We start from the raw sequence: 25,413 nt of genomic DNA on the forward strand, positions 1-25,413 counted from the left end.
CTTGATCTTCTGTGGTTGTTATGGATTGAAGGAGCTTCTTTATGCTAGCTGTTAGATAATTGAAACTTTGTAATATGAACATGCTTCTCCTTAACTGAAATATTGTGAAATGCATAGCACTGCCTGCTTTCTTTTGCGTGCTTGCTATTATGTAGAATGTTGCTTGAGCATTGCCTTTGAAACATTCTCAAAACATGGATCAAAAACTGATGTGTTTGCTTTGCTTTCGCTTTGACCAAGGGTGCTGATATGAACTAAAATACTCCTTTGTTTTGATATTTTTGACTGAAGATTGTAAACAGCTCCCCTTTATCATGAATTGTTGTTATGTGATTGTGCCACTCTTGCTGTTTTGTCAAAATTAGTACAGAGACAGAGCTTTTAAAACTGGAACACTTGTATTGGCTGTGTCTTCACAAGATTTATTGCTGCTCCTCTAACATTCAGAAAAATAAAACAAAACGTTGATATATACAAATATGACTGTACAAAAGATACATACAAAGCTGCATTGTATCCCTTAAAAGGGATCATGGTAATGTTTCAGCATACGGCCATTGACAGGGCCTTCTTCAGCAGAACTATCCTCTACAAACTTGAGAAAATAAGTGTTATTTCCCTGAACAACAGAAATAACGAATGGTCCCTTCCATAAAAAATCAAACTTGGCATGTTTGCCCTTGTCCTCTCTTCGTGAGTCCCACCTTAGAACTTTTTCACCAATGTAGAAATCCTCAGCTTTAACTCTCTTATCAAACATCTTTTTGAGTTTTTCTTGCAAAATTTGAGCTCTGTCATAAACTTTTTCTCTAGTTTGCTGAAGATGAATGGTCTGATTAATCCTTCTTTGAATGTCATTTGGTTCAGCCTGAATTTCCTGTAATAGTCTGATAGTAGGAATGCCCAGGGATGATGGAAATCTGGCCTCCATGCCATATACCAGCTCATAAGGGCTCATTCCAATGGATTTCTTGCTTGAAAGTCTGTCTGCCCATAGGGCATTTACCAGCTTTTTGTGCCAGTTCTTCTTGTTTTCTTCTAGCACTTTATTTATGATGTTGATGAGGCTTTTGTTAGATGATTCGGCCAAGCCATTGCCTTGAGGGTAATAGGTTGTAGAGTGGCCCAAGGTAATATGAAATTTGTGGCAAAAACTAACCATCTTTTTGGATTTGAAGGCAGCAGCGTTGTCAGTGATAATTTTCTCAGGGCAGCCAAATCTGGAATATTGCACTCAAGAAATTGGATGATGATGGTGTCATTGGCTTGCCTACAGGGGACGGCTTCAACCCATTTAGTGAAATAGTCAGTGGCTGTTAGGATCCATTTGTGCTGGCCAGAGGAAGAAGGATGGATTTCTCCAATGAAGTCAAGACCCCATTGTTGAAAAGGCTTTTCGGTTGAGATGGGTTTCAGGGGCAGGGACAACAACTTTCTTTTGCCCTCAAAGATTTGGCATTTGTGACATGACATGGCAAACTTCTTTACATCTGCAAAAAGAGAGGGCCAATAGAAACCAGCTCTTAAGATTTTATCAGCAGTGGACTTCCAGTATAGATGTCCTCCACAATCACCTGCATGGAATTCTTTCATGACATTGTTAGTTTCACTCATGGTTAAACAATTAAGCAATATACCTTCATGATTTCTCCAGAATAATTCACCATCTATGACACAAAACTTTAAAGCTTTCATTTTCAAAAATCTTTTCTTGTTTCTGGACAATCCTGGGGGAGCAAACAGGTTTAACAGTACAAAACATATATCAGCATACCATGGAGATTGCAAAAAGGTCTCACTGATCTGTGGAGTCGCCAGCTTTTGTTCATTGTCCAGTTGGTTAATGTCTAAGGCCTGAAAGTTTTTTTCGGACATCAATTTGGCTAAACCTTGTCCCTTTATCAGCTTGGTTGGTTTTATTTCTATGTCATACTCAAGGATGTTTGCTATCCACTTGCCTCTGTTGCCTTCTAATCCCTCTTGGGTTAGTATGTCTTTTACAATAGCACTTGGGACATAGGCAATCACATGTGAATATAAAATGTACACTCTGAAATCCTTGATGGCCTTAACGAGCGCATAGGCCTGCTTTTCCATGATTGGGTACTTCAAAGGGGCGTCTCTTAAGGCTCGGCTGAAAAATGCAATCGGCTTTTCAGCTCCCTGTTCATCCTTTTGCAAAAGGATAACAACTATAGTATGATCAGATGCAAAAGAAAAAATGATAAAATCTTTGTCAAATTCTGGGCTGGTGAGGACAGGGGTTTGGGTTAAGGCCGTTTGATACTCTCAAATGCTTGCTTCATTTCAAGAGACCATTTTACCTTGGCATCCTTTTTTAACATATTGTTTAATAGTCGTATCAGTTCAGCTAGATTTGGGATAAATCTTCTTAAGAAGTTGATTTTTCCAAGGAATGCTTGCAGCTCTTTTATGTTTCTGGGATAAGGGATTTGGAGGATGGCTTGGATTCTTTCAGGATCTATTCTAATCCCATCTTTTGATATGATGTGGCCAAGTAGTTTGCCTTCTTCAAGGCCAAACAGGGACTTCTTGGGATTTAAGGACATGCCATATTTTCTACATGTTATGAATATTTGCCTCAAGTGCTTGAGGTGTTCTTCGTCAGATTTGGAAAATGGAGTGAGATCATCCAGATAGACAACTAGGAAGTCATGTATTTCTTTGGAAAAAGCAATATCCATTGCTCTTTGAAAGGTAGCACCAGCGTTTTTAATTCCGAATGGAATCTTAACATACTTAAATGTTCCCCATGGTGTGGTAAAGGCTGTCTTGTCTTGGTCATCCGGGTGAACAAGTATTTGGTTGAAACCTGAAAAGCCATCTAGCAAAGAGATTCTAGATGACCCCACTACTCTTTGTAGGATGTGATCCATCTTCGGCAAAGGATAGTGGTCTTTTAGGGAGACTTGGTTTAAATTTCTCAGATCTACACAGAGTCTAATCTCACCTGTCTTCTTTCTTGTGGGAACCAGATTGAATACCCATTCAGAAAATCTGATGGGTGCTATTATGCCCACTTCAAACATCCTCTTTACTTCCTTCTCAATCATGGGAAGAAGCATAGTGTTAATTCTTCTAAGTTTCTGTTTGAAAGGTTTCTGGTTTAGTTTTAAGGGAATGGTGTGTTGAATTATTGAAGTGTCATAGGACTTCAAGTCCTCATAACTCCAAGAAAATACATCTTGGAACTCTTTAAACAAATCAATGTACTTGGGCTTTTGATCGGGTGGTAAATTTTTGGACAATTTGATCATTTTGGGATGCTCTGCTGTCCCAATATCGTGTTCTTCTATAGAAGTGTTCAATGGTTGTAATTTTGACTTCCTGGGGACATCATTAGCGTCAAACATGTCTTCTAATGGGGTTAGGCGAGCAGGCAGAAAATTGTCCTTTAAGTCAATGATCTCTGCCTCTGTTTTGGCAATTTCTTCCAAATGCATTTGTTTTAGCCATTCTATGTTTGTTTTGTCAAAAGCAGTGGGGTTCAGGATTTGTTTGGCTGTCGCAGCTGTTACAGCCTGCTGGTTTTCATTTGTTTGCTGTTGGACATCGTTCATAGCATCCATGTCAATGTTGATATTCGAAAACTCCTGCTCAAGGGTGAGGAAATTGTTGATCTGGGCATCATTTTCAAAAACTTGCCAGCCTTTAATGTTATTTGGGACAGCAGGCCTATGTTTTATTTTAGTAGTAAAGTGATGGTTTGGCTCAAAAGGAAGCTTACATGTACTAGCAAAGGTGGCTAGGCTGTGTGCATGAATGTTATGCTCTCTTGAAATCTTGGCCAGCTTGAATTCTGTGAACGCATTAAGTATATTAGTGGCAGCAGTCCTATAGGCCCTCATTCTATTGTCATTGGTTACGAAATTACCTTTCATCTGCTGTATGATTAAGTCAGAGTCCCCTAAAATAGACACTTTTGCAGCTCCTAGAGCTTTGAGCAGTTTAAGGCCTAAAAGCAGAGCCTCATATTCTGCCATGTTATTTGTGCATTTGAAATTCAGTCTGTAGGCATGACCTTCCGCATGATTGTTATGTGTATTGTGAATCCATACACCTGCCCCTGCTCCTAACTTGTTGACCGAGCCATCAAACTCTAAATACCATGTGATTTCTTGCTTGTGTTTAGTACTGAGAGTTTCAGTCATTCTTGCAGTGGGCAGATTTGAAATTTCTGTTTGGGGAGGTTGTTCTAGGGGACTGGTTGCATTAATTGTTGTGACAGTCTCATGGGTATGTGCAACCAATTCTTCGTTGATTTTTGTTTGCTGTTCTAGAGCCAAAGGCTCATCATCAGTTGGAGAATTTGTATTATCATTAAACAAAATAAAGGAATCCATATCAAAATGGATTGAGTAAATGGGAAAATTTTCAGGCTTACTCTCACTACTTGCCACATATTTCATAAGTGTTTCTTTGTACAATCTCTTTGGTTGCCCAAAGACTGAAATAGTAGCATAGGAGAGGTCTAGTTGAAGGGATCCTTGGAGCTTTGCTCCCCATGATCTTGATAGGAGCATACCATATTTTGGTGGGATGTCAGCCACCACCACATCCATGAGGATGGTCTTATTGGGATATTGGACTAAGGAGACACACAAGTCTTTAATGAGGCCTAAACACTTGACTTGACTTGAGTCAAATGAGTACAAATCTTTGTAGGGTCTTGTAATATCAAGGTTCAGCTTTTCCATAACTGCTTTGGGCATCAGATTGTGTGATGCTCCTGAATCAAACATAGCGTTGTGCAAAACTTTGTCATGTATATGCAAACTGACATAAAAGGGCGGAATAGGTCCATATGTTGTTTTTCCATTAACTTCTGGGCCAAACAACAGTTCAGGGGTATCATCCAGAACATTTACATCATCCTTATTCTCTGGTATTTGAAGTGATCTTTGAATTTGTTGCCTATATACATCGTGCTTGGCAAGTTCTGAGAGGCGGATGGATATCTTCAACTTAGCTATTTTTGCCTCTAAATTGAATGGCTTTTTCAATGGAGTCTTGGTGTTGATAATGGCAGTTTTTTCTGTTTCATTTGGATTATCTGCTATTTGCTCTTTTTTATCAGCGTTATGGGAATTGATTTCTTGCGGTTTTTCAACTTCAGGAGGGCTTTTTGGAACGTTGTTCGAGTTTTTCTCAGAGGAAGAAGGTGGCAAAAACTGATCTACAAAAGGTTGTGCTTCTGTAATGTCTTCTACAGTCACTTGATGCGGGTTTGGGACAGTTGTATCAGCTAGTTCTGTTATGACAGCCTCGCTCTTAATCTTGTTGGGCTATTTTCCATCCTTTGTCTTGCTAGGTTCAGAAATGTCAATGGTCCTAGTTCTCAGCTTGTATTGTTTGTGTACTTCATACACAGCAGTATCATAAACTTGTTTAAAATCAAAAGACTCACCAGACTTAGTCTGAAATTGACTTAGGTTATGCTCATCTTGGTCTTCTTGGCTTAGGAAAGTCTAATGCTCACCCTTTAGATCCATCATATTCATGTGAGTGTTTTCTGTTTGCTCGTTGGATGTAGATCCTTCAACATAGTTATCTTGAAAAGGGGGTCTTATGTCATGGTCTGGGCTTGACCTACCAACATTTGTGTTCTGCGTTTTCCTAAAATTTGGGTTCCTTATGGTATTGGACTGTTGTCCTTCCCATGATGATCTCCTCTCAACGCTTTCTACTCTTTCTCCCAGCCTTTGTAGGCCACTGATAATAGCATCAAGCTTTTGATCAAAGGCTGAGGGTTCTTCCTTAAAGGTGGTTCTTCTTTCCACTCTAGCTCTGTTTCTTTTGGCAATTAGGTTGGCCTCTACGCTAACAGCAACATTTTGCATATCTGCAAGGGTCTGAGGAGCTCTTTCTTTTAACTGGTATGCCATATCCGGGTCGAATCCGTCAGGGAATTTATACAAGGCAAGGTCAGGTGGGGGTCTTAAGTTCTGTGGTATTGCATTATAGACATTGTTGAACCTTGCACAGTATTCCAAAACAGTCTCCTGAGGACCTCTTTTAATTGTATCATATTCAGCTAGTATGTGCAAGGGGTCTTTCTTTTTCTCCCATCTGTTGGTAAAGGATTGGTAAAGCTCATCCAGAGTAGTTATGGAATTTGCAGCAAGTGATCTGAACCAAGTTCTTACATCACCTGTTAAACTTTGAACAAAAATTCTCATTCTCACGCTGTCATCATCTATTTCGTAGTTTTCAAAATAGTCTTGCATCTTTTTGGTATGCTGAAGGGCTGTGAAAGGACCGATACTGTCAAAATAGGTAATTTTAGATTCGGACTCCTGAGGTAAAGCCCCAGGATTAGCGGGTAGTTGCAGGGGTGCATATCTATTAGCCATATTGGCAGGGATAAGTGGGACAACGGGGATAACAGGAACAACAAGGATAACAGGGATAACATAAGTAACTGGAACAACATTTGTGGTATTTGTAGTATGTGCAGTGAATGGAGGTGTGGATGGAGTGCTTTAAGATGTGGATGATGAACAAGGGGAAGTAGGGGTTGAATGAAATAAAACCTTAACAGGAGTTGGAACACAACTTGGGAGAGCTGTTTCAGGACTCAACTCAGCAAAATCTTCTTGTCTTTCTTGCTTCCTAAGAATCTTTGGGATTAAGTTCGAATTGTCCAAAGCAACTAGGGGATTTGGGTCTGGATTTGACCTTGTGTATCGTGGATTCTTCTTAGGAGCCAGCTTATGAATTTGTTTTTTGGTATTTTTTTGGGAATGCTTTTAGAATCGGCAAGGGACTGATCAAATTTTGGAATGGCTGTGTATAGCTTAAAACTATCATGAAGATTGACTGAAGCAGCTTTTTTCTACTTCTGTCAGTGCAAAGCAAAAACAGTTTCAAAGGCTACGTGGCTGACATTCAGGCTTCATCTGTAGTTTTAAGGAATATACAGCAATTAGAAAATTGATTTCTCAGTGGATCCTTCAAAACTGTTACGTCAATTTTACTGAGGAGGTCCCCAGCAGAGTCGCCATTATGTTATCACTCAGGTTGTCCCTCAGGTTGGAGTAAACGGATACAGCCGAGGTAACCACAAACCAACTTTGGACTACAGGTTCTAGCCCACCTGCAATCAGAGAGGGCTCTCTCTTTCTGATTTAGCTCTGTTGATGATGATTTTAGGCTAGCTATTGAGTTCTGGGGTTTCGTTTGTGTTTTGGTGGGAAAATTGATGTTTTCAGGTAAAGAGGCGGGTATAGTGTGAAAATTTTAAACCATTGGGCATGGAGTCAAGGAGTAAGACTGCTGGTGCATTTTCTTAGTCACAGGAGGAATAAGGAGCAAGGTAGCTACACACGGAACAATTTTCAAAGTCTAAAGGATGGAAGAATGCTAAGGAAGGAGAGGCAATTAAGAATCTCTTAGTCAGCTTAACAAAGAAGGGAGGATGAGCTCTATCTAAGGGCAGTAAAGAATCCCTAGATAACTGTCAAATACATGTGAATTAGGGTAAATATGAGCCACGAGGAATTCATATTCATGTCCAATTCGTTTTAGATGAAAACATAAAGAAACTGCAGAAATTGAGCCTAGAGTGCAGTTAAACAAGTTCTAAGCTAATCTTTCTTTTTGCTATTTAGATGGTGAAAAGTGAAAATAGAGGTAAGAAGCACTTATTGATTCATGTTGTAACACAAGAATTCCATCATTCAGTCTCTAGAGACCATTACCAACCCATCAGATAGTCATTCCTCCAATCTCTTCAGCAATCTTTGATTAAAGAAACAGTCTCAGACATACAGTGCGAGTCTCTAATGAAAGTTATCAATCGACCAACCCTTGAAACAATACAGAGGGTGGTATATATAGGAAAAGTTCTCCAAAATTGTTTATTACAGTTGTGACCTAAACAGGTCTGAAAGTAAAAGATTACTTTAACCTAAACCTATCAGAAATAAATGCAAGAAAATATCTATGGGTTGCGCTGAGGGCAGTCGTATCAAAATTGAATTAATGCGTTGTCCTTGGTGGCTTAGTGCAGTGCTTCTGCAATAACTGTGGATGGACTTCTGCTCCATTGTAGTTCGGTGGCTTTAACTACTTTAACTGTGATTTGAGAGCTGGGATGGGCTTCCACCTCCTGATTTGACTTTGTTGGAGGCCATTCAATGTTGACCTACTTTGGGAACTGAATATTTTCATTAAAAAATTTAACTGATACTCTTTGCCGCTTCATCCTTCCTCTCATACTCTTTGACAAATGAATCGGGCTGGTTCTCTATTTCGCTGTGGGTCAAATCAAAACTTAATGGCCGCTGTTCGGCCCTCTGTTTCCTTTAGAATTGTCTTTTGATCCTTTTTGTATGCCTCGCGAAGAAAAACGGGTCATTCGGCGCCTTTTTGGCTTGCTGGGGGCTGCCAATGAGGGGCTTTCCACTCGCGCATGAAAAACTGCCTCGGAATTTGAATCTGGGCTTCCTAAGCATGATTTTCCCCTTTTGCCTCAAAATTGATGATGATGTCAACATGACGTCAGCGGGTGGGACCATGGTACGGCGGATGACGTGGCAGGATGACGTCAGCAAGGTGACGTCAGCATGTACAGTGGATGACGTGGCAGCGGTGACTCGGCAGGAGGCCGATGTTGTGCAGATAACGTGGCGTGGTGACGAGGCAGACACGTAGAACTGGATAAGTGACATGGGGCACGTATACAGAAGGCGGAAAGCGGTTTCATCGGACCACCTTCTGTATGAGGGTGGTATCCGTCAGAGCCCTTGCGATGCAATAGAAAGTGGATAAGTGTCTTTAGTATGGCAGAGAAACCGCCTCGCCATCGGAAGCTAACGGCCGAGCAGCGGGGCGCCTCCGAAATCGCTGAGAGTCGTCGGATGGGGAGGGCCCGATTTGACGGTGGACGGAACAGGTGAATCAGCGGGGGAATAATGGACGGGCGCGCGAATATTCGGATCTTCATAAATGACGCGGGTAGGGTTTATACTTTGGTTTTGTGGGTTTATACAAGCGGGGGAGAACGAAATTTAATGTTTAGTAACACTTTAAACCTTATCTTTGTGCAAATGAATGTGGAGGGGTAAAGTTATAGGGTTTTGAGGATAGCGAAGTGGGTAAAGGTTGTTGGTATAACCAGAGGTTTAGACCAATCCCAGTTTCATGACACGGATGGGTTCACAATAGTCCCAGGTGGACTACTGTGTCCCAAAACTGAAAAATACATAGCTATAGTGCTATGAGGTGGGGTATGTACATAGGGGAGTTATTAACATAGATTTAGTAAGGGAAGGGAAAAACAGATAGGGATTTACATAATAGAGTTAGTGGTTAATATGAAGATTATGAGAAAGCGCTAAGGTAAGGAAGCTTAGGCTATTTTGGGGAACTAGAACTTTGTAAAAGAAGAATGGAAATCCTTGAGTGAGGCAAATCTTCACCAAGGCCAATGTTATGGATCATGATGAGACTAAGAGGCTCAAGCAGATCTTGACCTCTTTGGGAAAATTAGTGAATGATTTTAGGGAATGAGAAGAGGGGGGAGTTAGTTATGTCCAGTTTGAGTTCCTCCCAAGGAAAATTTTAAGGATGGAAAATTTTCTTGAAGTTTAAAAACATTGGCGAATCTCACTAATCCCTAATATGAAAACTATAAAAAATTTATTGATATATTTGTAAAATTATCCAAATTTATAATGATTTTATACGTAGTCTCTATATAATGTTGGCGATTTTTAAGGTAAAATAATTTTATATTCTAAAATTTGGGCGAATCGTCTTTTGTAAAATTGGAAATTGGCGAATATTTTTTGTGGAAAAATTATGGAAAATTAGCCCATTGGGCGAACATTAGCCCCTAAAATTATCCATGGTTCCTCCAGATGAAAAACTGCATCCTGACTATGATTTGAAAGATATAACACTTAGAAACACAAAATTGATCATGGATCATCATTCTGCAACCTCGAAAACTGCCTACCCAGCCTACTTTCCTAACATTTTTTCTTCTTTTGGTGGGTGCACTTAGACTTGCAGACCCAGCTTTACAATTTTTTCTTTTTTTTTTGTTCTCCTATCTAAGTCTATACTTATTTCTGCCAAGGGCCCAGATTAAGCAGTTGGGCTCCTTTGATTCTCTACCTATCTACAGATCTGCCAAGATTAAATTGTTTGGACAGATATCATTTTCTATTTTCTAAAAAAGGAAATTGAAACCTAGGGAGGCCAAGATTAAGCTCTTTGGCCTTCCCTTTTATAGAACATTCTTTTTTTTTTAAATGGTTAAGTCACCAAAATTTGGAACTCAGCAGTGGCATTTGGACTAGCACACTTCATGGCTTCTTCTTTGGTCTCTTCTGGAAATATGGAACATTGCAGTATGCAAAGTATGACATATTTGGCATGTAAAATGTCAATCATGAAAAATGAACACCTGCTGCAACAGGAGGCTAACAGATGGTCTTCCTTCTTCTAGAATTTCCACGTAGATATCAACAAGATAGAGAAAAATGCAATGCTACAATGTGATGTTGTAATATGTGAACATTTTATTTGAACCCAGTAAAGAAAATAAATATTTATAATGAAAAAATAAATGAAATATATTGCAATCGGGCTAAATGATTTATTTTTAATAAGAATTTGTTATTTTTGGGTAAGACGCTAAATTAAAAAGAAAGAAGAAGAAGTTAGAAATGATATCGGGATGATTGTAAACATTTAAATATGGCCTTAGTTAATAATAAAAAGTCAAATTAATAAAAATAATAAAATTTAATTTGTTAGATTTTGATTTTGTTATTAACTTGTGAATATGGTTTGTTACAATACCATGGGCCAATACCATGGCTTATCAATACTACAAGTCCAAAAACCATAACTTATGTCACAACAAAATATTTTATAACAATATGACAAGATTTTAACCGTGGATATTCACCCCACATACATTACGGTAGATATTATTAACTTGTAAAAAAATAGGCTTTGTTACAATACCATGGGCTAATACCATGGCTTATCAATACTACAAGTCCAAAAACCACAACTTATTTCACAACCAAAATATTTTATAACAATATGACAATATTCTTAACCGATATTATTAACATGTAAAAAATAGTTTTTGCTACAATACCATGGGTCAATACCATGGATTATCAATACCACATGCCCAAAAAACATAAATTAATTCACAATCAAAATATTTTATAAGAATATGACAAGATTGTTAACCATGGATATTCACCCTCTATTTACCATGGATATTAACTTATAAATCGGATTTGTTACACTGCCATGGGCCAATACCATGGCTTATGAATACCCAATGCCAAAAAACCATAACTTAATTCATAGTAAAAATATTTTATTTTAATTTAATTTTACAACATTTTTTTAATTGAATCTAAAAGGAAAATGTTATAATTTTAGATATATCTAAACCCTCTATCCTCACAATTACTAAAAATATTCCCATAGAAATTAAATTAAGGTTTTAATAAAATTAAGCCACACACACACACACACACACATATATATATATATAACCGACATAGATCCATCTTAGCTAAGGATAGAAGGGATGAGAGCAAGAAAATTGACTAATTATAATAGATTGATCTATGTCAGTTCTACACACACACACACACACATACACACACACACACATATATATAACCGTCATAGATCCATCTTAGCTAAGGATAGAAGGGATCAGAGCAAGAAAATTGACTAATTATAATAGATTAAATATAGTGCATGATTTTTTAGATTTTTTCATTATTTTATTTTCTTTGACGTGATTGATCCAAAATATAGTTGTAATATTTTACAACCACTTAAGTTTTTTTATTTAGATAATTTCTTAGACACAATACAATGTGATCAAATTTAAGAGAGAGTTAGGGAGGGGGTGGAGAGAGGGAAGGAGTTAGTGAAAATGTTGGAGGGGGGAGAGAGAGAGAAAGAGAGAGTGATGGGGGGGAGAGAGTGTGAGGTGGGTGAGAGGGAGCGGGAGAAGGAAGAGAGAGGAGAGAGAGAAAGAGAGAGTTGGAGTTGGAGTGGGGGAGATAGGGAGGAAAGAACAAAGAAATAGAGAGATAGAGGTGGAGAGAGAGAGGAGTGAGAAGGGAGAGATGGAGAAAGAGTGAGGGAGAGAGGAGAGGAGGGAATAGAAAGAAGAGGAGATGATAGAGATTGGGAGAGAAGGGGAAGGGAGAGAGATGGAGACATGGATATGGAGAAGGACAGGGAGGGGGGGTGATAGAGATAGAGTTGGACAGAAGAGAGATAGAGAGAGAGGGAGAGTGATTTGGGGGGAGAGATAGAGGGAGGTGGGAGGTAAGGGATAAAGGGAAGGAAGATAGAGATGAGGAGAGAGAGATGGAATTGGAGGGGGCAGGAGAGGGAGGGAACAAGAAAACATAGAGGGAGAAAGGTGGAGAGAGAGGGGGGGTGACAAGGGATTCATGGAGAGAGAGTGAGGGAGAGAGGAGAGTGGTATGGAATAGAGAGAAGGATATAGATAGAGAGGTAGAGAAGGGGAAGGGAGAGATAGATAGAGAAGGGAGAGATAGATAGAGAAGGGGAAGAGACGGAGAAAGAGTGTGTGAATGTTTGGGGGGTGAGATAGAGAGAGGAAATAAAAAAGAGACACAAATACAAATATAGATATTATATAGTATTATATTATTAACCCTATAACTATCAAGTTCTAAGAGGGATCCAATATCTCGAGGTGCAAACCTTTCTTCAAGTTTTGCACTAGATTTTTTTTTTTCACCTCGAGAGATTGGATCCCTCTCAGCGCTTGATAGATCCGGGGTTAAGATGGATCTGGGTCGGGTAATATGAGATTAAAGTAGTTTTTATTTGATATTATAGTCTTAGAAATTAAAATTGCCTCAAATTAATTTCAAATTGGAACTAGATCCAATTAGATTCAATGAATAGATTTCTAAAAGATACATAAAATAAATTTTTTTATTAAAACATATATTTTTAGAATTACAAATTATTAGAGATAAATAATGCAAAGTTGGCTCACCTATACACCATGCGAGGATGAACAAGTTTTTAAGGAAGGATAACCTTTCAACCAATCTTTAATAGCCTTTCAATCCCCTATCACTTGTAAGTTTAGATTGCTTGACACAATTAAGATGTCTAACATAAAAAATCAATTCATATTATTATAGTACTTGTTAGATAGTTGTAGTTTTGTTCTTAGACTAAATTAGTCATTAATGTTAGTCATTTTTAGTTGTATTACTTATTAGCTAGCCACATATTTTAACACGCGACTAAATTAGTGATTTATGTTAGCTATTTTTAGTTCAGTCACTTAAGGTTGCTTTTTTTTGGTAGTATTTCACTTGGAAAAGTTGTGGCGACTAACTTTTTAGTCATCTAGTCACTAATTTCTTATTTTCTACTAGTGTGTGCAAAACTAATTTTCAAAATTGAGGAAATATATTGGGAGTTTGGAGCTCCCTACAGAAAGTTGAGAAAGCTTAGAAATAATTGTGCACTTTCTAAGCTGATTTCTTGATATTTAAGAGAATATTGGGCCAACCACGGATTGCTTTATAGATATGATGAGGCATAGAAAGGAAGAAGTAATGGGTCCTGATAAATGGGCGGATGTTAGTAAAAGGGTTACAAAAAAATGCAAATTCTATGTTCAATTTCAATGAAGAGCCGAAAAGAAAGATGCTCGAGATGCAATATTTGAAGAATCCCAATATAGCCGGCCATTTGTATGATAGGTTCCTTGCAACATATGGAAAGCTGTCATGGAATGTCGAGGTTCCGATTTATTTTGGAAAATTATTTTATGCAGAATTCTTTTTGGGTATGAAACCTGATTATAATGATCTTCCATTTGAATATTATGGTACTGGGAGAGGTCTATTATATGATCATAAGGGAACATTACGTGATACTAAATTGCCTCGCCCTCTGCCACCTTTGGTTCGCCAAACCCATTGTCTGGTAAATTTGCAGTCAGAGATGGATGTCACTGTTCAAATTGGCTAAGAAGGAAGAGCTGCCATTATAAACAACATCTAGAGTGCATTGACTGGAATTGATATCGGTCTAAATCAACAAAGTGCACAAGATAATGCACGTGCTAATTTTTTATATAAAACAGATGAGGATATAAATAATATCAATATTTAGGAGCTTAAAGCATATGCAAAGGGTTGTCGTAATGGTTGGGAAAACCTTATTGTTCATGAGGAAGTGGGTGTGGGATCAATATGTGTTAATGGTTAGGGTGGATATTTTAATGTAATTTGTAATGTATGTGTTAATGTCGATTCACATAAATTTTATTAATTTTTTTAAGATATAATCTAACACAAATGTATCATATGTTCACCATTTGCAGTTAATTCATATGTTGAACAAATTTTTTGATAATTTACGGTCCTAGGCTAAGGTTCCAATCAAGATATTTTGAGAGATGTTAGTTTTTTTTAAGAGTTCCTGTTGTTACAGTTATTAATCTACTTTTATTATATCGTTATTGTGAGGACATATTTTTAAAAGAAATAATTATTTATATATAACTAAATGTTAACAGATTTCGATTCTGTCCAATGTTTTGGACATAGTGCCACTCTCTTCCTCCCTACTAGGAGATGTATCAAATATTCGATTGTCACAAGTATTGAATATTTCACTTATGTTTTTTTATAAATTGAAGTGCAAGCTTCATTAAAAAATGAGATAGATTTATCTTATAGTTTTAATATTTTCGAATTTTAGGTTTGTAGAGACAATTTCAATTCTCCAGGGACTTTAGCGATGGAGTCAACAATGGGGATATGATCATCTAAACAATTTGAAAAAGTCACGTAACAATTTTTTTAATATTGTGAGTTTATGAATTTTCATGTGCAATTTTAAAATTTTAATATATACATGTACTTGTATTGTAGAGGGCATGCAGGAGGACGCAATACATGACAAACACCACAAGGGCACAATGGAGAGGAAACACCATGAGGTATTGCATGGAATTTGAAACTTTTTATCATTTTGTTTTGATGATTACATTCTCATTTAATTTTAAAACATTAAAATTTAATTTTAAAGTACCTAATCTTATGTATATATGCAATTACACATGTTGTGTAAGGCACCCATGATTCGGATAAGTGCATGAGGAGTTTGATAGATCATATATTTCAGCGAGATTCTCTAAATTGACTGCAAATTTTTATTTGATACTCTTTAAATGTTCTATTCACTTTTATCATGATATAAATTTTGGACATATTTAAAGTAAAACTCTTTATTATGAATTGATGCATATTTTTATTTGACAACTTTTCATTATATATTTACTTTTATAATGATCTAAATTTTGGACATATTTTAAACCTAGAACTGTTTATTATGATTTAATACATGCTAATTTTGGAGTTTATGTACATTTTGCGTTATAAAATTTGCATGATGCATGGTTTGATGCTTAAAACTTCGTTTTACATATTTAAGTTCATGAATATGTAGCAATGAAAGTAAATTTGCATTTAGTTGGTACGTTTTGCATAATCATTGTTATAATGTTAGATTGTTAGGTTTTGTTTAAAGTTATTTTGTCACTGGTTATTTAAAATGAATCTAGTAAAATTGCAAATTACAAAACATAGTACATTGTGCATTTGAATGAATCTTATAATATGTTGTAGATGTCTAAAACAATAATAACTTAAAATTGCATTATAAATTATGGTATGTACATTTTGCATTCATGTATAGGAAGGCTACTATGGATGTCGGTTGATAGTTAACTTTTAAGATAAAGTTGTCTAGATGCACAAACATACTAGATAAAATTCCATTGTAAAACATGACCCACAATTTGCATGATGCATACATGGTTTGATGCTTTTAAAGGTTTTACATAGTCAAGCTCATGAATATGTAGCAATGAAAGTAAATTTTTGCATTTAGTTGGTACATTTTGCATTCAATCATTCCTATAATGTTAGTAGATGATTCTTAGGTTTTGTTTAAAGTTTTTTTGTCAATTTATTTAAAATAAATCTAGTAAAATTGCAAATTACAAAACATGGTACATTTTGCATTTGAATGAATCTTATAATTTGTTGTAGATGTCTAAAACAATAATAACTTAAAATTGCATTATAAAATATGGTATGTGCATAAATGCATGAAGGTGGGTTACACTTTTTGGCAAACAAACTAGTTGGAAGGGGAAAAACAACTCCACCGAGGAATAGTTCAGTGCTTGATCAAGCTGTTGAAGGTCTGTTTTTTCTCCCCTTCTGCATATTTCTTTACGACACTATTTTGTAGCCTGGCAACCTTAAAGAAGTATTTGTCCTTAGGTGGAAGATTTGATCATGTCGAATTCGTGAAAAAATATTCTATCCAACAAGTTTGACATTTTCTTATTCATATGATATTTTCACTTAATTTCTTTTAAACCTTATGCTTACTTTTTTTGGACAATTACATATGGGATGAATGAAAAATCAAAAACATAAAATATACAAAACTAAAAAAAATTCAAAAAATACCACCATCTTTATTTACAACCCTCTTCAAAAAGATACTCTTGATTTTTGAATTTATTTAAATAGTAGAAAATAATTTTAACTGAGTGCAATGAAAAATAATAAAAAATATAATTTTGCATAAAAGTATAAAGTTTTAATATACATAACTTAGTTCTATCTATGTAGATCATTCTTATATATATATATATATATATATATATATATATATATATATATATATATATATATATATATATATATTTGAGGCTAAATTATTATACTTGAACACACATAACTTAAGATGTGCAAAAATTTGCAATGACAAGCATTTCATTTAATGGAAAATTGACAGATCTAATTTTTTTTTGCAAAATAATATCATTAGGATAACAATATAATTCTCCACAAATTGTCTTTTCACTCGAATCAAAATTCAAAAAGCTTATATAAATGTTGAGAGCAAACTAAAATTTTGAAATTTCATAGTCACATTTAACACAAAAATACAACCAATCTTCATACATTCATCTTAATTTTTTGATATTGAATAACTATTTAGAAACTCATCCTTCTTTTCAAATTTATAGATATTTCTTTTTCTCATAAAATAAAAACTAAATTTATAAAGAATTTTATTTTATCATAATCAAAATTTTACTTCAATTTTTTTCAATTTTTTCCTTAAAAGATATTTTTTAGAAATTTATTTATTTTAATTATTTAAATAATTTTAAAATTGATTAATTTCTTTATTTTTTAATTAAGAATTCAATTTAAATCATCTTAAAAGTAAAATTAGTCCAAACCTAAAACAAAAATTCTAAATGTTGTTGGAAAAATTAACAATCTAATCGACATAATCCTAAAATTAAAATTACCCAAAACAAAAATTCTAAATTTTACATGAACTTATTTTATTTAAAAATAAAAATAAAAATTGCAGCAATAAAGTGTCTGTGATTTTATAGGGGATAAATGTGGGAGAATTTAGATTATTTCTTAAATTAAGTGTTTATTTTCTTTATATGTAAGCAAATAGGTTATTCAAAATGTAGGGCATCCCAGGAGATCAAATTTTATTTGGTTTTGTTTAATTATTACATGTTTCATGTTTTGAAGTTTTTGGCTAAAATCTAATGTAACAATTTTTATTGAAATTTTAATATTTTATTTTTTTAGAGTTCATAACTCAATTTTATGATTCCTACAAATTGTTGTCCATATCAAACTTCAAAATAAATTTAACCATAAAATATCTCCATAAAACTTTGAAAATATCTAACAAATAGATTATAACATAATAATAAGTTAACCTAAAAATTTTCACTACTAATTTAAAAACTAAAATTAAATAATAATAATATATTTTATTTAAGATATCATTTTTGGGATTCAACTGCGTTAAGTAAGTCATTCAAAGTATGACCATTTCCATGAGAGGTAGTCGTAAAGTGACTAATTTCTCATGATTTTTGAATAGTTCACTTAGCACTCATTGCATCGAGTGATGCTCACAGGGGTGAAGAAGTGGGATTGAAACTAGTGAAATGTGGAGAACGAATCACATAGCATCAATCATCACTTCCGGGGCTTGCACCCGGTAACCAGGACTTCCCAGGAGGTCACCCATCCCAGAACTCCTCTGGCTCAAGCGCGCTTAACTGTGGAGTTTTTCCCCACAATCAAGCCCACTTAGCTTGCTACCCCATTTGCAAAACCTTAGCAAGTATTGTGCCTCATGAACCATTCAGGTAGAGATCCCTTGACTCTTTTTGAATTTAAGTATGGGGGATTTTCGCAGTGCATTATATTAGATATCATTTTTGGGATTCAACTGCGTTAAGTAAGTCATTCAAAGTATGACCATTTCCATGAGAGGTAGTCGTAAAGTGACTAATTTCTCATGATTTTTGAATAGTTCACTTAGCACTCATTGCATCGAGTGATGCTCACAGGGGTGAAGAAGTGGGATTGAAACTAGTGAAATGTGGAGAACGAATCACATAGCATCAATCATCACTTCCGGGGCTTGCACCCGGTAACCAGGACTTCCCAGGAGGTCACCCATCCCAGAACTCCTCTGGCTCAAGCGCGCTTAACTGTGGAGTTTTTCCCCACAATCAAGCCCACTTAGCTTGCTACCCCATTTGCAAAACCTTAGCAAGTATTGTGCCTCATGAACCATTCAGGTAGAGATCCCTTGACTCTTTTTGAATTTAAGTATGGGGGATTTTCGCAGTGCATTATATTAGATATCATTTTTGGGATTCAACTGCGTTAAGTAAGTCATTCAAAGTATGACCATTTCCATGAGAGGTAGTCGTAAAGTGACTAATTTCTCATGATTTTTGAATAGTTCACTTAGCACTCATTGCATCGAGTGGGGAAAAACTCCACAGTTAAGCGCGCTTGAGCCAGAGGAGTTCTGGGATGGGTGACCTCCTGGGAAGTCCTGGTTACCGGGTGCAAGCCCCGGAAGTGATGATTGATGCTATGTGATTCGTTCTCCACATTTCACTAGTTTCAATCCCACTTCTTCACCCCTGTGAGCATCACTCGATGCAATGAGTGCTAAGTGAACTATTCAAAAATCATGAGAAATTAGTCACTTTACGACTACCTCTCATGGAAATGGTCATACTTTGAATGACTTACTTAACGCAGTTGAATCCCAAAAATGATATCTAATATAATGCACTGCGAAAATCCCCCATACTTAAATTCAAAAAGAGTCAAGGGATCTCTACCTGAATGGTTCATGAGGCACAATACTTGCTAAGGTTTTGCAAATGGGGTAGCAAGCTAAGTGGGCTTGATTGTGGGGAAAAACTCCACAGTTAAGCGCGCTTGAGCCAGAGGAGTTCTGGGATGGGTGACCTCCTGGGAAGTCCTGGTTACCGGGTGCAAGCCCCGGAAGTGATGATTGATGCTATGTGATTCGTTCTCCACATTTCACTAGTTTCAATCCCACTTCTTCACCCCTGTGAGCATCACTCGATGCAATGAGTGCTAAGTGAACTATTCAAAAATCATGAGAAATTAGTCACTTTACGACTACCTCTCATGGAAATGGTCATACTTTGAATGACTTACTTAACGCAGTTGAATCCCAAAAATGATATCTAATATAATGCACTGCGAAAATCCCCCATACTTAAATTCAAAAAGAGTCAAGGGATCTCTACCTGAATGGTTCATGAGGCACAATACTTGCTAAGGTTTTGCAAATGGGGTAGCAAGCTAAGTGGGCTTGATTGTGGGGAAAAACTCCACAGTTAAGCGCGCTTGAGCCAGAGGAGTTCTGGGATGGGTGACCTCCTGGGAAGTCCTGGTTACCGGGTGCAAGCCCCGGAAGTGATGATTGATGCTATGTGATTCGTTCTCCACATTTCACTAGTTTCAATCCCACTTCTTCACCCCTGTGAGCATCACTCGATGCAATGAGTGCTAAGTGAACTATTCAAAAATCATGAGAAATTAGTCACTTTACGACTACCTCTCATGGAAATGGTCATACTTTGAATGACTTACTTAACGCAGTTGAATCCCAAAAATGATATCTAATATAATGCACTGCGAAAATCCCCCATACTTAAATTCAAAAAGAGTCAAGGGATCTCTACCTGAATGGTTCATGAGGCACAATACTTGCTAAGGTTTTGCAAATGGGGTAGCAAGCTAAGTGGGCTTGATTGTGGGGAAAAACTCCACAGTTAAGCGCGCTTGAGCCAGAGGAGTTCTGGGATGGGTGACCTCCTGGGAAGTCCTGGTTACCGGGTGCAAGCCCCGGAAGTGATGATTGATGCTATGTGATTCGTTCTCCACATTTCACTAGTTTCAATCCCACTTCTTCACCCCTGTGAGCATCACTCGATGCAATGAGTGCTAAGTGAACTATTCAAAAATCATGAGAAATTAGTCACTTTACGACTACCTCTCATGGAAATGGTCATACTTTGAATGACTTACTTAACGCAGTTGAATCCCAAAAATGATATCTAATATAATGCACTGCGAAAATCCCCCATACTTAAATTCAAAAAGAGTCAAGGGATCTCTACCTGAATGGTTCATGAGGCACAATACTTGCTAAGGTTTTGCAAATGGGGTAGCAAGCTAAGTGGGCTTGATTGTGGAGAAAAACTCCACAGTTAAGCGCGCTTGAGCCAGAGGAGTTCTGGGATGGGTGACCTCCTGGGAAGTCCTGGTTACCGGGTGCAAGCCCCGGAAGTGATGATTGATGCTATGTGATTCGTTCTCCACATTTCACTAGTTTCAATCCCACTTCTTCACCCCTGTGAGCATCACTCGATGCAATGAGTGCTAAGTGAACTATTCAAAAATCATGAGAAATTAGTCACTTTACGACTACCTCTCATGGAAATGGTCATACTTTGAATGACTTACTTAACGCAGTTGAATCCCAAAAATGATATCTAATATAATGCACTGCGAAAATCCCCCATACTTAAATTCAAAAAGAGTCAAGGGATCTCTACCTGAATGGTTCATGAGGCACAATACTTGCTAAGGTTTTGCAAATGGGGTAGCAAGCTAAGTGGGCTTGATTGTGGGGAAAAACTCCACAGTTAAGCGCGCTTGAGCCAGAGGAGTTCTGGGATGGGTGACCTCCTGGGAAGTCCTGGTTACCGGGTGCAAGCCCCGGAAGTGATGATTGATGCTATGTGATTCGTTCTCCACATTTCACTAGTTTCAATCCCACTTCTTCACCCCTGTGAGCATCACTCGATGCAATGAGTGCTAAGTGAACTATTCAAAAATCATGAGAAATTAGTCACTTTACGACTACCTCTCATGGAAATGGTCATACTTTGAATGACTTACTTAACGCAGTTGAATCCCAAAAATGATATCTAATATAATGCACTGCGAAAATCCCCCATACTTAAATTCAAAAAGAGTCAAGGGATCTCTACCTGAATGGTTCATGAGGCACAATACTTGCTAAGGTTTTGCAAATGGGGTAGCAAGCTAAGTGGGCTTGATTGTGGGGAAAAACTCCACAGTTAAGCGCGCTTGAGCCAGAGGAGTTCTGGGATGGGTGACCTCCTGGGAAGTCCTGGTTACCGGGTGCAAGCCCCGGAAGTGATGATTGATGCTATGTGATTCGTTCTCCACATTTCACTAGTTTCAATCCCACTTCTTCACCCCTGTGAGCATCACTCGATGCAATGAGTGCTAAGTGAACTATTCAAAAATCATGAGAAATTAGTCACTTTACGACTACCTCTCATGGAAATGGTCATACTTTGAATGACTTACTTAACGCAGTTGAATCCCAAAAATGATATCTAATATAATGCACTGCGAAAATCCCCCATACTTAAATTCAAAAAGAGTCAAGGGATCTCTACCTGAATGGTTCATGAGGCACAATACTTGCTAAGGTTTTGCAAATGGGGTAGCAAGCTAAGTGGGCTTGATTGTGGGGAAAAACTCCACAGTTAAGCGCGCTTGAGCCAGAGGAGTTCTGGGATGGGTGACCTCCTGGGAAGTCCTGGTTACCGGGTGCAAGCCCCGGAAGTGATGATTGATGCTATGTGATTCGTTCTCCACATTTCACTAGTTTCAATCCCACTTCTTCACCCCTGTGAGCATCACTCGATGCAATGAGTGCTAAGTGAACTATTCAAAAATCATGAGAAATTAGTCACTTTACTACTACCTCTCATGGAAATGGTCATACTTTGAATGACTTACTTAACGCAGTTGAATCCCAAAAATGATATCTAATATAATGCACTGCGAAAATCCCCCATACTTAAATTCAAAAAGAGTCAAGGGATCTCTACCTGAATGGTTCATGAGGCACAATACTTGCTAAGGTTTTGCAAATGGGGTAGCAAGCTAAGTGGGCTTGATTGTGGGGAAAAACTCCACAGTTAAGCGCGCTTGAGCCAGAGGAGTTCTGGGATGGGTGACCTCCTGGGAAGTCCTGGTTACCGGGTGCAAGCCCCGGAAGTGATGATTGATGCTATGTGATTCGTTCTCCACATTTCACTAGTTTCAATCCCACTTCTTCACCCCTGTGAGCATCACTCGATGCAATGAGTGCTAAGTGAACTATTCAAAAATCATGAGAAATTAGTCACTTTACGACTACCTCTCATGGAAATGGTCATACTTTGAATGACTTACTTAACGCAGTTGAATCCCAAAAATGATATCTAATATAATGCACTGCGAAAATCCCCCATACTTAAATTCAAAAAGAGTCAAGGGATCTCTACCTGAATGGTTCATGAGGCACAATACTTGCTAAGGTTTTGCAAATGGGGTAGCAAGCTAAGTGGGCTTGATTGTGGGGAAAAACTCCACAGTTAAGCGCGCTTGAGCCAGAGGAGTTCTGGGATGGGTGACCTCCTGGGAAGTCCTGGTTACCGGGTGCAAGCCCCGGAAGTGATGATTGATGCTATGTGATTCGTTCTCCACATTTCACTAGTTTCAATCCCACTTCTTCACCCCTATGAGCATCACTCGATGCAATGAGTGCTAAGTGAACTATTCAAAAATCATGAGAAATTAGTCACTTTACGACTACCTCTCATGGAAATGGTCATACTTTGAATGACTTACTTAACGCAGTTGAATCCCAAAAATGATATCTAATATAATGCACTGCGAAAATCCCCCATACTTAAATTCAAAAAGAGTCAAGGGATCTCTACCTGAATGGTTCATGAGGCACAATACTTGCTAAGGTTTTGCAAATGGGGTAGCAAGCTAAGTGGGCTTGATTGTGGGGAAAAACTCCACAGTTAAGCGCGCTTGAGCCAGAGGAGTTCTGGGATGGGTGACCTCCTGGGAAGTCCTGGTTACCGGGTGCAAGCCCCGGAAGTGATGATTGATGCTATGTGATTCGTTCTCCACATTTCACTAGTTTCAATCCCACTTCTTCACCCCTGTGAGCATCACTCGATGCAATGAGTGCTAAGTGAACTATTCAAAAATCATGAGAAATTAGTCACTTTACGACTACCTCTCATGGAAATGGTCATACTTTGAATGACTTACTTAACGCAGTTGAATCCCAAAAATGATATCTAATATAATGCACTGCGAAAATCCCCCATACTTAAATTCAAAAAGAGTCAAGGGATCTCTACCTGAATGGTTCATGAGGCACAATACTTGCTAAGGTTTTGCAAATGGGGTAGCAAGCTAAGTGGGCTTGATTGTGGGGAAAAACTCCACAGTTAAGCGCGCTTGAGCCAGAGGAGTTCTGGGATGGGTGACCTCCTGGGAAGTCCTGGTTACCGGGTGCAAGCCCCGGAAGTGATGATTGATGCTATGTGATTCGTTCTCCACATTTCACTAGTTTCAATCCCACTTCTTCACCCCTGTGAGCATCACTCGATGCAATGAGTGCTAAGTGAACTATTCAAAAATCATGAGAAATTAGTCACTTTACTACTACCTCTCATGGAAATGGTCATACTTTGAATGACTTACTTAACGCAGTTGAATCCCAAAAATGATATCTAATATAATGCACTGCGAAAATCCCCCATACTTAAATTCAAAAAGAGTCAAGGGATCTCTACCTGAATGGTTCATGAGGCACAATACTTGCTAAGGTTTTGCAAATGGGGTAGCAAGCTAAGTGGGCTTGATTGTGGGGAAAAACTCCACAGTTAAGCGCGCTTGAGCCAGAGGAGTTCTGGGATGGGTGACCTCCTGGGAAGTCCTGGTTACCGGGTGCAAGCCCCGGAAGTGATGATTGATGCTATGTGATTCGTTCTCCACATTTCACTAGTTTCAATCCCACTTCTTCACCCCTGTGAGCATCACTCGATGCAATGAGTGCTAAGTGAACTATTCAAAAATCATGAGAAATTAGTCACTTTACGACTACCTCTCATGGAAATGGTCATACTTTGAATGACTTACTTAACGCAGTTGAATCCCAAAAATGATATCTAATATAATGCACTGCGAAAATCCCCCATACTTAAATTCAAAAAGAGTCAAGGGATCTCTACCTGAATGGTTCATGAGGCACAATACTTGCTAAGGTTTTGCAAATGGGGTAGCAAGCTAAGTGGGCTTGATTGTGGGGAAAAACTCCACAGTTAAGCGCGCTTGAGCCAGAGGAGTTCTGGGATGGGTGACCTCCTGGGAAGTCCTGGTTACCGGGTGCAAGCCCCGGAAGTGATGATTGATGCTATGTGATTCGTTCTCCACATTTCACTAGTTTCAATCCCACTTCTTCACCCCTGTGAGCATCACTCGATGCAATGAGTGCTAAGTGAACTATTCAAAAATCATGAGAAATTAGTCACTTTACGACTACCTCTCATGGAAATGGTCATACTTTGAATGACTTACTTAACGCAGTTGAATCCCAAAAATGATATCTAATATAATGCACTGCGAAAATCCCCCATACTTAAATTCAAAAAGAGTCAAGGGATCTCTACCTGAATGGTTCATGAGGCACAATACTTGCTAAGGTTTTGCAAATGGGGTAGCAAGCTAAGTGGGCTTGATTGTGGGGAAAAACTCCACAGTTAAGCGCGCTTGAGCCAGAGGAGTTCTGGGATGGGTGACCTCCTGGGAAGTCCTGGTTACCGGGTGCAAGCCCCGGAAGTGATGATTGATGCTATGTGATTCGTTCTCCACATTTCACTAGTTTCAATCCCACTTCTTCACCCCTGTGAGCATCACTCGATGCAATGAGTGCTAAGTGAACTATTCAAAAATCATGAGAAATTAGTCACTTTACGACTACCTCTCATGGAAATGGTCATACTTTGAATGACTTACTTAACGCAGTTGAATCCCAAAAATGATATCTAATATAATGCACTGCGAAAATCCCCCATACTTAAATTCAAAAAGAGTCAAGGGA

Source organism: Pinus tabuliformis, chromosome 9 (assembly GCF_031772625.1).
Source record: "Pinus tabuliformis cultivar Carrire ecotype Pingquan chromosome 9, CPIR1, whole genome shotgun sequence".
Classification (NCBI taxonomy): Eukaryota; Viridiplantae; Streptophyta; class Pinopsida; order Pinales; family Pinaceae; genus Pinus; species Pinus tabuliformis.